Source organism: Salvelinus sp. IW2-2015, unplaced genomic scaffold (assembly GCF_002910315.2).
Source record: "Salvelinus sp. IW2-2015 unplaced genomic scaffold, ASM291031v2 Un_scaffold2807, whole genome shotgun sequence".
In the NCBI taxonomy this organism is placed as follows: domain Eukaryota; kingdom Metazoa; phylum Chordata; class Actinopteri; order Salmoniformes; family Salmonidae; genus Salvelinus; species Salvelinus sp. IW2-2015.
The window spans coordinates 76,435-88,592 of NW_019944107.1; the positions used below are offsets into that span (position 1 = coordinate 76,435).

Below are 12,158 nucleotides of genomic sequence, written 5' to 3' on the forward strand. Positions count from 1 at the left end.
CACACACACACACACACACACACACACACACACACACACACACACACACACACACACACACACACTGATCCTCTGAGCGGTAAGGAGGACCGTGGTAGATCTCCTCTCGATGTTCCTCCTACTGCTGGCCATCACAGCAGGCTGACAGGCCCACTCATCTACCTAGCTGGTTCCCTAGCCCCTGAGCCATGGATGTTGAGATTCCCAGTAAAAAGGGCATTATTCTCATTCACTAACAGCAGGGTTTTATCCTGCATAATTTGCTGGCTATTATTTCTCCAAATGACCACATCATTGTAGCTTAATCAATATGTAGCAAGATGGCTGATTAATGCCTTGGCCTGCCTTTCTCTCTTCGTAAGCCTCTCTCTCTCTCCTCGTCTTCATGTTCTCTCGTTTGTGTTACAGCAGGTATATATTTGAATCACAGCGAGAGGTAGAAAAACAACAACAACAGAACGAAAGAAAGCGGCAAAGTGGAAAAATGAAAACGAGTCCAAATGTATTTATTTTTTCGCCACCTATTCTTTTTCCTTTTCTAATCGGCTCTTAAGTATTCCAATTTACTTAAATCACATTTTCTATTTGTTCTTTCAGTGAATTTCCATCCCCAGGTAATTTAGGAGTGTTGATCACAAAGCCTAACCAACTATAATAGAGGCTGGAGCTTCTACTAGTCTGGGTGCGATAATGGTAATTAGTGTGGTTCTGTGTTGGTCCAACAACAACCTTACTAGACTCACTGTGACGAAGGCCTTTTCAATAATGTCCTGAAGTGCCTTTATATTTGACATCAACACTACTGTGTGAACTTCAAGTGGATAATAATCATGCACCTGATAGAATTACTAATTTTGTGCATTTTGCAGGAAAAATGAACCACGCATGCACTCACGCATCACACACATACACACATCATAGACAAACACACATCATAGACATACACACATCACAGACATACACACATCACATACATACACACATCACATACGTACACACATCACATACATACACACATCACATACATACACACATCACATACATACACACATCACATACATACACACATCACATACATACACATATACACACATCATAGACATACACACATCATAGACATACACATCACATACATTACATCAAATACATAACATCAACATACATACAACAGTCAACACATACATCCATCAACATACATACATCAACATACATCAAACAACTACATACATCAACATACATACAAACATACATACATACAAACATACATACATTCAACATACATACATCTACAATCTCAACATTCTACAGATTGGCTTTCGTGTTGTAATGTCTTTTTTATGGCCCCAGCGAAGACCAGAAGCTAAGAGTCAGCTGAGGGGGATCAGAATAAAGAATACAAAATAAATATAGCTTTAGAGTTTGACTCTGGTCTCGGCTGTCAGTCCGTTTGACATTCCTGATTTCTATGTAAACACAGTGGCTTTGATTCAGTGGCAGGTCCTTCAGGGTAATGGAGTCTGGTTGACTGACTGCCTGCTCACATAAACACTGGCAGGGAGAGCCTCGTCTCCCTCCGCTGTGGCTCGACCAGGGAGGGGGAAGGGTTGTGTGTGTGTGTGTGTGTGTGTGTGTGTGTGTGTGTGGTGTGTGTTGTGTGTGTGTGTGTGTGTGTGTGTGTGTGTGTGTGGTGTGGTGTGTGGTGTGTTGTGTGTGTGTGTGTGTGTGTGTGTGTGTGTGTGTGTTTACGGTGTCGTTGAACCATCTGTTTGGGTGACACCAAGTCTCAGTTCAGAAGAAGTGCTTTATGAAGAAGAACCCCCCCCCCTGTTACTAACCAGGGGGAAGTTAACCAAAACTCACTCAAAAAGGGGAAATTATAAAAAACTGGAGTCACACTGTAAATGAAAACAGAGCATATGTATTTGGTCTTGGTCTTTTACACGTGCGTCTAATGTGCTTGAGATGTCCTTCCCAGGACTGCATGCAGTCAGTTAACTGTTCAGCCCGTTCAGCAGGCCTTATAATGAGTCTGTTTGGTAGAGAGTCAGTTCTCTGTGGGTTGTGTGACATCACCTCTGTGTGTCCAGACAATTTTCCCTTCGGGACAATAAAGTGTATCCTATCTTATCCTGTCCTCTCCCAGCGGGCCAATCAACGTTATTCTCCACGGCCGCCACGGCCGAGTATCCGTCTCGGACCATGTGATGCGTCAATGAGCTTGGCCAGGCCCGTCTGGTGAATACTGAAGATGAAGGCCTTCATGAGGTCGTAACGGTAGTTTCTGTTGATGAAGTTATAGATGACGGGGTTGATGCAGCAGTGGATGAGGCTGAAGCACTGGGTTCAGGTGGAGGGACACATACAGGAAGTTCTCCAGCCTGCAGCTGAAGGGCAGGACGTTGAGGAGAAGATAAGGTGTCGACCAATGGACTCCTGGTAGGGCAGCAGCAGACCAGGAACACCACAATGTAGGTCAGATGATCTTCCGGCTGACAATAAAATTAATAATATATCATTGAATAATCATATGATCATTGATTGGATTTAAACGTATGTGCGTGTGTATGTGTTTGTGTGTTGTGTGTGGTCGTGCGTGTGTGTGGTGTTGTGTGTTACGTGTGTATGTGTGTCTGTTGTGTGTGTGTGTGTTGTGTGTGTGTGGTGTGTGTGTGTGGTGTGTGTGTGTGTGTGTGTGTGTGTGTGTGTGTGTGTGTGTGTTTGGGGTGTGTGTGTGTGTGTGCGTGCGTGTGCGTGTGTGTGTAAGGGAGGCACTCACCTGATGCGTCGCTCCTGGTTTGAGTTGGCGCTGGAGCCTGGCGGGTTGGCGTGCGATGGCGCCTGCTAATAACAGGTAGAAGACAGCGATGACCGGGAACGGGATGGCGAAGCCCAGGACGATGAAGCTAAGCTGGATGCCCACCATCCACTCTCGGGGTTGTCAGTGGGGTAGACGGGCCGGCACAGGGTGGCGTCAGAGTGTGTGGTTGACCGCCTGGAGAAAGTAAGTGTCTGGGACGGAGGCGGCCAGTGCCAGCAGCCAAACCAGGATACAGATCACCCTCCGCACACCTTCTTCCTGCGGCTGTTCCCTCCGTCTCCGAATAGCGCCACGGACATGTAGGCGTCCGCGCTCATACAGGTGAGGAAGAGATACTCCCGAAGAGGTTGACGCTGAACACCAGGTGGTGATCTTACAGACGGCCTCGCCGAAGGCCAGTGGCCGCGCTGCAGCAGCGAGCTGACCCAGACTGGGAGAGTAGCCACCACACAGAGGTCAGCCACAGCCAGGTTGAGGATGTACAGGTGGGTCTCAAAGCGGTTCCTCTCTGAGCGGAGTTGACCCACACCACCAGGCTGTTGGCGGCCAGGCCCACCAGGAAGATGAAGATGTAGAGGACAGAGAGGGTGTAGAGCCGCGCGTGCTGAACCAGCCGGGCACAGCAGAGCCTCTACGTGTGGGATGACATGTTGTCCCCTGTGAAGTTAAGCTCCGCCCATCCTCATCAGCTCCGTCAGCTGTCACACTCAGACTCATGTGGCGTTCACCTAGGGGGAAGGCCGTGTTGTGAAAAAGCCAGAATCCACAATCTGTAAAGCAAGAAGTTTGCTGGTTAGAGTTCGCGCAAAACAAATGGATCAACTGAGGGGCTGTATGAGCGGAAATATGTCCATTTGCAAAACAAGACATTTGCTGGGTGACCACACAAACATATGGACCAAATATGTCAAACAATCATTTGTTTAGAGGGACAACAGGCGTTATCTAAAACATCTCAAGAGGCCAGGGGCATCAATGACCCCCGAAATCTGAGGGGGTACAAAGTATGTGAGGATGTCTGGGGGGGGGGGCTTGGTGGTCCTGAAGTTGGAGAATCTTCCATTTTTCAAACACCTGAAACAGCGTTTTCCATGCTTAATTCTATGTAAAAAAATATATGTTTATTTTTCTGCATATCTAAGCATACCTCTTGAGCTGACTGTATCCTCCTGAACGGCGGTTATTGTTTTAAAGAAACTAAATATGCTCTCTGCATCTCTGCTAAAATCTGGGTAAAAGATTGAAAGGTATGTGACTTATTCAGTACATTTAGTTATTGGTTGCTTTTCTAAGTCTTCCAACCTTGCCAGCAGGCATTCCAGCTAAGATAGTTTTAGACAAGCTAGCTACTGGAACTTGATTGATAACCTGAAAAGGCTTCTTGGTAGCTAGTTATCGGGTTGGGTGATTGGGAACCTATCTGGACTAGCTAAAGCCAACTTCATACAATTGCAAGGTGGCTAGTAGTGTTAAAGAGACTTTTTAGTATTTTTTATTACAGGATAAATCTGAGGGTCARGTCCCCTGTGCTCCCCATGGGCATGGCGCCTCTGTCCGAGGCGGCATGGTGGGATGTCAGGGGTTAGACCGATCGCATGCTGTGTCCAGGAATGTTCTCAATGTTTTCCCTCTAGTTCATTAGACAGAGACATTCCACAGGACTCCCGAGTTCCTCCTAGTACATCAATAACAAGTAGAATTCCTCTTAGTACATCAATAACAAGTAGAATTCCTCCTAGTATATCAATAACAAGTAGAATTCCTCCTAGTATATCAATAACAAGTAGAATTCCTCCTAGTATATCAATCATAACATAGATTCTCCTAGTATATCAATAACAAGCAGGAGGAGTTATCATGGTCTAAAGACAGACAGATTCTCACATTGAGACTAATCTGACTACTGCAAGCTGGGTGCTGAGGGACTATTTCAACTATGCCTGTATTACCACTGAATTGTGAACTGAAGTAAGCCAGTAAATTATTTATTACTGAATCAAAATAAAGGGCTTTTCAGATTATACCATTTTCAAATGTAAATGTGGAGATTTAAAAATTCACTCAAAATTTAGCATGGTCCATTTTAAGCTAAATCAAATAATGTCAGTAAATACTGTAGGTACATGTGGAGCATGGACATTTATGACTCCATGTATTTGTGTACATCCATTTTTATGACTGTGAAATAGGGACCTCCCAACCTCACAAGGACCTCTCAACGGCATTCACTTAGCCTTTGGCACAAAGAGAGTGAAGAGTGTACTGATGCTTTCAATGTGACCCAGGAATAACTCAAGGTGAGAACTTCACGGACACGAAAACGTAGCCTGCGATTGAGATATGGACAGGATGGAATGTGTGTGTGTGTGTGTGTGTGTGTGCGTGCGTGTGTGCGTTGCGTGCGTGCGTGCGTGCGTGCGTGCGCGCGCGCATGTCTGTCTATGGAAGGTATGGAAGGTGAACGGTCGTTCTTACTAGAAACAGTGAACCGGCATCATATCATGGCCCTTCTCTTTGAACCGACAGTTCCAGGGTCAGGGGTCAGAGGGCCGCGTTGTTGAGAGAGAGATGTGAAGCGACAGAGGCTTCACATCAGATGAGACCATAGAAACAGGATGCAACTGGTGCTGCTGGGTAGCCCTTCACACACTGATTAAACCTCTCACTACTTGGCTTTTACTGCAGGTCTTCATGGATACGGCACTTCATAACACATGTTCAGACTGTTCAGAGTTTATACTTCATAAGACCTGTTCAGACTGTTTCAGAGTTTATACCTTATAAGACATGTTCAGAGTTTATACCTTATAAGACATGTTTGAGTTTATACCTTATCAGAGACATGTTTAGAGTTTATACCTTATCAGCCATGTTTAGAGTTTAAATACTTATAGACATGTTCAGAGTTTTATACCTTATAAGACATGTTCAGACGAGTTTCAGAGTTTATACTTTGTCTGTAACAATAGAACTAATATAAATGCAATTGAAACAGATTAACTGGATTTAACCATCAAACACTTAATCGTTTCTTTTTTTTGCTTAAGAACATTAGCCAGATGTTTTGTTATCTAACAAAAATTACCATATAGCCTTAAAGCATTGTGGGTAAACTGAGTAGATAGACAGTGTCTTTAAGATGACTTAAATCACTGACAGATGAAAACTAAAAGCCTGACCCATTTGGGAGAGGTGGGTTACATAAAAACAAAAGTGCAGAAAAGCTTGTGTTTTTACTGCCGTCACTCCCACCATCCATTTGGGAATGGATGACATTAAATGCTGCATCTCACGTGCCATAAAACGCCGTGGCCTTTTGAGGACCCAGTCTTGTAAATCTGTTGTGTTTTCACTGGTCAAACAGAGTGGCTTTCACCTGGTTCCCTTGTCCTCCCTCTAGCCCCCAATGGCCCCAGGGCAGCTAGCACGTCTGGGGCACAAGAGCTGCCGTGTGAACAAGGTGTCTTCACCACCACACCCCAATATTACATCCTACCACAGACATACACAAACAACTCACACAACATACACTCACGCATTCACTCACACACAAACAAACAACAAACATACAGTAAACATATTATACACCTCCACTCTCTTTCTTGCTCCCAGTCTCTCACTGTCTTTCTTGTCTGTCTCACTGTTTTTCTGCTTTTTCCTCTCTGCATACTACACTCCCTCCCCTTCCCTCCACCTCTCCATCTCCTTCTTCTCCCTCTCCTCTCTTCCCTTCTCTCTTTCCCCCTCTCCCCTTCTCTCCATCTCCCTGTCCATCTCCCTTCCCTCTCCATCCCTCTCCTTCCATCTCCCTTCCCTTCCCCTCTTCCTCTCCACCCGCTCTCCCTTCCTCTCCATCCTCCCTCTCCTCTCAATCCCCCTTCTTAGTTTCTGGTCTCAGCAGAACCTCTGCAACTTTAAACTGTTTCCCTCCTCCTAAGGAACCCCCCCCCACCCCATTTCTCTTCCCCATCTTTTTCACAGTGAAAATTCTGCAAATCTGTACTAACATTAATACATTGAAAGGTAGGCTATTAAACGTGTCCATCCAGCAAATAGCCTGCTGAATATGTGATGACCAAAGTGGGTCAGTTAGTGGAATTTTAGTGATAGTGCATTAGTTTCTGAAGATACAGTAGATGAATGTTGTCTACTATAAACTATTTTGTTAACGGAAATACACACTATAAACTACAGAACTTTTCCATGAATTATTTATGCGTGATTTATTCACATAAACAGACCACAGTCCTAAACACGCTCATTCTCTACCTGTCAGTATAATGCATTAGTTAAGTTATTTTTTTTAAATAACGTTATTGTGCACAATTTAGGTGCGGTTATCCATTGCGTATCATTTGTTACATACAGGGCATCTAGATCTGATTGAATGTAGACCCGTCTGCGGGGATACAACCACTGTTAATCCGCTGGACCCATGTTATCGCGACCCCTGTTAATCCGCTGGACCACTGTTATCCGCTGGACCACTGTTAATCCGCTGGATCCCACTGTTAATCGCTGGACCACTGTTAATTCCACACCCAAACTGTGAGACCCGGGCGTTTTTTACAAATGTATGACAATTCAGAAGCACAACAAATCTCACGCATGGAATGGTTGGGTAATGTCAAAGCACTCGTTTTCTAAACTCAAGAAAAACTAACAAATAAAAACATATAACATATAACTGCCAGTTAGAAAAACTATAATAGCCTATGAAAACGAAATGTATTTTATTTTCTGTCAGTGAAAAGTAGGATAAAATGCACTATGGCTAGTGTTATTTAAAGGTTACTTACAAAATGCCTTTCTGTGTCTTTGTAACTCCTTCAATACAGAAATGAATGCAAGATGTCCCGTGAATGCTTTTGAGAGTCCCTAGACTGTGTCAATATGACGTTATAGTAGGCCTATTGAAGTCTGTAGTTATACCAAATTGACTGAAACTCTCGGGTTTGCTTGTCGAGACTACCTCGCTTTGTCCCAGTGCACTTGTTAAATACTGCAGAGAGCAAACGCTACTAGGGCAACTAGGCAGTTGGTAAAATGATTCATTGAGGTTTCAGGAAAAAACAATGGAATCGACGGACTTGCGAAACATCGGATTTCCATCCCACACATAATAGAGATATAACAGTAGTTAGTTATTTGTGTCCGAGTACTGAAAAGTCTGACGTACAATGCTGCTTTGCATTCCATCACTTCCGATACTGCTGGTGCGTTGGTGCTGATTCTTTAGGGGAAATTTCTTATAATAGATTTACGAGCTTTCTGTAGGCAATATATTCATGATATTATTATAATGTAGTAGCCTATGTAAATTCATTAGAATATTGGTAGATAATTGACTAAATTTAATGTAAATATTTACAAGAAACTGTTAGCCAATAGGCTATGTTTTACCTGAATTATAGTCTATGCTACTTTTAACATAATTTTGAATGCATTAATAGCTATATAATGATGTATTCACATCTTTAAAGGATACTCTGGAATTTGGCAATGAAGCCTTTATCTACTTCCCCAGAGTCAGATGAACTTGTGCATACCATTTTATATCTGCCTGCAGTTTGAAGGAAGTTCTAACTAGCGTTAGCGCAATTGCTATGGTTGCAGCCAACCATCCAGTCACATGCTAGCAGTCATTGCGCTAGCGCTAGTTAGCATTGGCTCACTAAACTACCTCTATCATTCTGGATGCAGAACATACAACTGGTATCCACGGCGGTAGGTAGCCTAGCGGTTAAGAGCTTCGGGGCACAAACTGAAAGGTCGCTGTTCGAATTCCAGAGCTGACTAGTTGAAAAATATGTTGATGTACCCTGAGCAAGGCATTTGCCCTAATTGCTCCTGTAAAATGATGACTAAAATGTAGAAAGCAAATGCAAGCACAAGTTCACTTGATGTAGATAAAAATAAAGGTTCATTACCAAATTCTTACCAAGGCTGTCTATTAAACAAATCCCATTTGGAGTGCCTGAGTGTGAGCAAAAGATTGGTGTGAAAATTCGATTAGCCTGCGCTTCTAGGCAAACTGGAGAAGGAATTCATGCAAACATATTATCTAGACAGAAGAGAACTCTCTTTCTTGGTTAAAGTGAACCTTGGTAAGTGAATGTATTTGGTGTTTAACTATTTTGAACCTTTCTTGAACAAACTCAAAGGCTTGGCGTTCTTTAGGAGCTCACCTGTTTCCTGCATGCCCTACTGGGATGAGTTTAAACACATAGGCCCTATGCCAGCTTGGCTTGGATTTTGGCAAGACATCTTACCATATGCCATATAAAAAAAAGCACAAATGTGGAATCTCATTCATTGAAATATTTGCCAATGTTATTGTCTTAATTTTAGAAAGGAAGGATGGATGTTTGTTTGCCAGGGAATTTGATACAGTAGATAGATTGTGTCTGACTGACAAAGCCAGGGTGCTGCACCTGGTTGAACAATGCATGTCCATCCTCACTGCATCTGACAGAAACCATCAGGGCCAGTCTCTGATGTCTGCAAGCCAACACAGATTCGGGTACTTTTTGAGGTTGTTCCACCTAGCCTGGGCCGTCAGAGGGGATCCAGTGAGATTCGATAAAAAGACTCTCTCTCACTTTATGAAGTTGAGTTTACAGTTGGCTACATAACTGCCCATGTTGTGTCCTTAAACCTCTATTTTAATGATATCAAACATGTCAGCGGAATATGAAATTGCACTGTGGATCATTGATAAGATGAGTTTATATATYCATATATAAGTTATCTGAAATACCGTTCCACTTCAAACATTATAGGCCTATCTGCTACTTTTGATGTAGCCATTAGCGAACGCGTGGAAAGTTCATTTCAACAGYCTGTAGCACCTGTGTYTCACTGTCTCTCTCACCATTCAGTTATTCAATATACCATGGCAGGCACGCATGACGGATCATATAGCACTCATAATCAGCCTTTGTGTTGGGGGACCACCGGGATAAAGGATGTCCTTAGGATCTATTGATGCGTTCACTGCAAATATAATTTTACWGTATGCTGATATTGCACATTAGAAAGCCATTACATCTCTATTCAGCCAGCTCATTTGCCTACGCGTGCATATAGTGACGTGTGTCTGTCTTTACATGTGCTGGTAATGTTGACTAAATATTGTCAACAACTTTTAAAAAACAACTTGTGAAAATGTAGACTGAAAAAAGAGAAAGGAATGCTCTGTATAAATTCGTTTGCTGCCGGTAAAGTGAGAGCAACATCTCTTCTGCTATAGTTCTAAACGGCAGGAGCGCTCGTTTGGTCAAACCTCATTGCGCAGGCGTGGCGTTTCGTTGCTAGACGCTCTGGTGCACACACAGCAAGAAAGCAAAGACGCTTCAGTCGATGGGACGCGCCTAACTTTTTTGGCGAAGTCTTTAAATTGAAAAATAGGTATAGTATGGCATCTTCAGTGTGATTTTATTGATACAAATTTCAGTAACGATTCGTGTTTAAAAATATAATCTTATTCTGTGTTATTTGAGAGTATGACGATATTTTCCCACATCAAATGCGATGTTATTGGCTCCTGTTTTGTGRGATAGAGATTTTAACCTGGTCTCCAAAGCACCTGTCTGACCCATGTTTTGACTGCCGAACGGTTTCTGAGAGTCTGAACATCCCAAGGATGGAACCGATCTAGAACCGCGGTGTTTCCCCTAGAATAACGTAAATATAGCTATTATCATCAAATACCCTATTTTTTTATTAGGAAATTAAATCCATCAGATGCGCAATTTTTTATTTTACTAGGCAAGTCAGTTATTAAGAAATTCTTATTTTCAATAGCGGCCTAGGAACAGGGGTTAACTGCCTTGTTCAGGGGCAGAAGGACAGATTTTTACCTTGTCAGCTCAGGGATTCGAACTTGCAACCTTTCGGTTTCTATACAACGTTCTAACCACTAGGCTTCCTGTCGCCCAATGCAATGAATGTGCATTAATAGCCTTATAGTGCATCAAGAAAAACGAACTCACAATTCTATTGGAAACAGCTGGTGGAATTCCACTCAAAATGTCACACAGGTATTCTATTTGTTTTATCTACATGATGTATCTCATATTGTGCAAATTCTGTAAGCAATGTTGTGGCTAGACTATATAGGCCTATAGGACACTTGGAAAAATCAAATGACATCCACAGACTAATATTTCCAGGAGAGGTATTGCACAACCCTAAACAGAGTAAACCACTTACTCAGTTGTGGTCATACTTCCTTTATGATTTCCTGACTATTAAAAGGGCTATGGGAGAGCAGCAGTTTGCGAAAGAGAGAGGAAGTCTACATTGTGTTTTGCTGTTCCCATAACAACAGACAGGCATGCTTGTATCAACCTCGCTAAGCATTTCAAAAGCAGTTAGTCTGAGCTATATTTCCCATCCCTAGATGTCGTTACTGAAATGTTACCACACAGCTTTATTCACAGAAATATGTCTAGTCACCGAGGACATGTGAAACAAATGAAACAAAAAAAAGCCTAATCCTTTATTTCCTGGTCCCCTGATCGGTATAAGCCTTTGTGATTTGTTGACCTTGTATTTTGGGGTTTTATTGGGGTCCTTTGAATATTTTGACTTAACAGTGTTGTTGCTGTGGCACTAGTTGGGTATCTGGTTGAATTCCCCAACACCCTCTCATTTTTATTGAATGTCCCCCTCAGAAATGTCCTTTCAGCCTAGTCCTCACTACACCTCCCCCATTCCCACCCACTCACCCCTGGCAGCTTTGATTCAACCAGTCCCCTAACAAGAGGGGCCATGGAAATGCTGCCTTTAGGGTAATGACATAGGCCTCATTGCAATATGAAAGGAGCATGGTTTCACCATTGTAAGCCTCGCTCTTTTAGATTTACAGAGGCAGCAACTATGTTAAAAGAGAAAATAATGACATGTATACAGATGTAGGAGCGTAATTTGATCACTCTTTTGTTGCTGAGACTTTTCCTGCACCGCAGGAAATGCAGGTGAGCTTTGTGATTCACTTTCAATGAACTGAAAACCCACATTAACACACTGTTATATTAACAGTATTGCACTTTTCATGTAGTCTACTTTTTCCCAGCTGAAAGCAAGATTATGGACTAAATGTTCAAATCTGTTAAAATCCTGTTGCTGTTGGTTTATTTTGCTGTGACAATATAGGTCAAATTAAGATCCTACATCTGTAGGCCTATAATGGTTATTTATTGATGGCTGTTAGGGAGTGACATTAGGGATATCTAGCGGCCATTTTTGTTTTCTTCTATGGCATTGATAGTTCTATGTGTCAAACTCTAATTTTTACTACAGCTAKGCYKGGGTAGGAAGGTATTTTTATACCTAC

The 12,158-nt window shown here is 42.6% G+C and overlaps 1 pseudogene; it reads right to left on the minus strand.

The window, feature by feature from the left end:
• Window positions 1-1,658: 1,658 nt before the first annotated feature.
• LOC112074768 (atypical chemokine receptor 3-like) lies at window positions 1,659-3,535 on the minus strand (annotated as a pseudogene).
• Window positions 3,536-12,158: the final 8,623 nt, after the last annotated feature.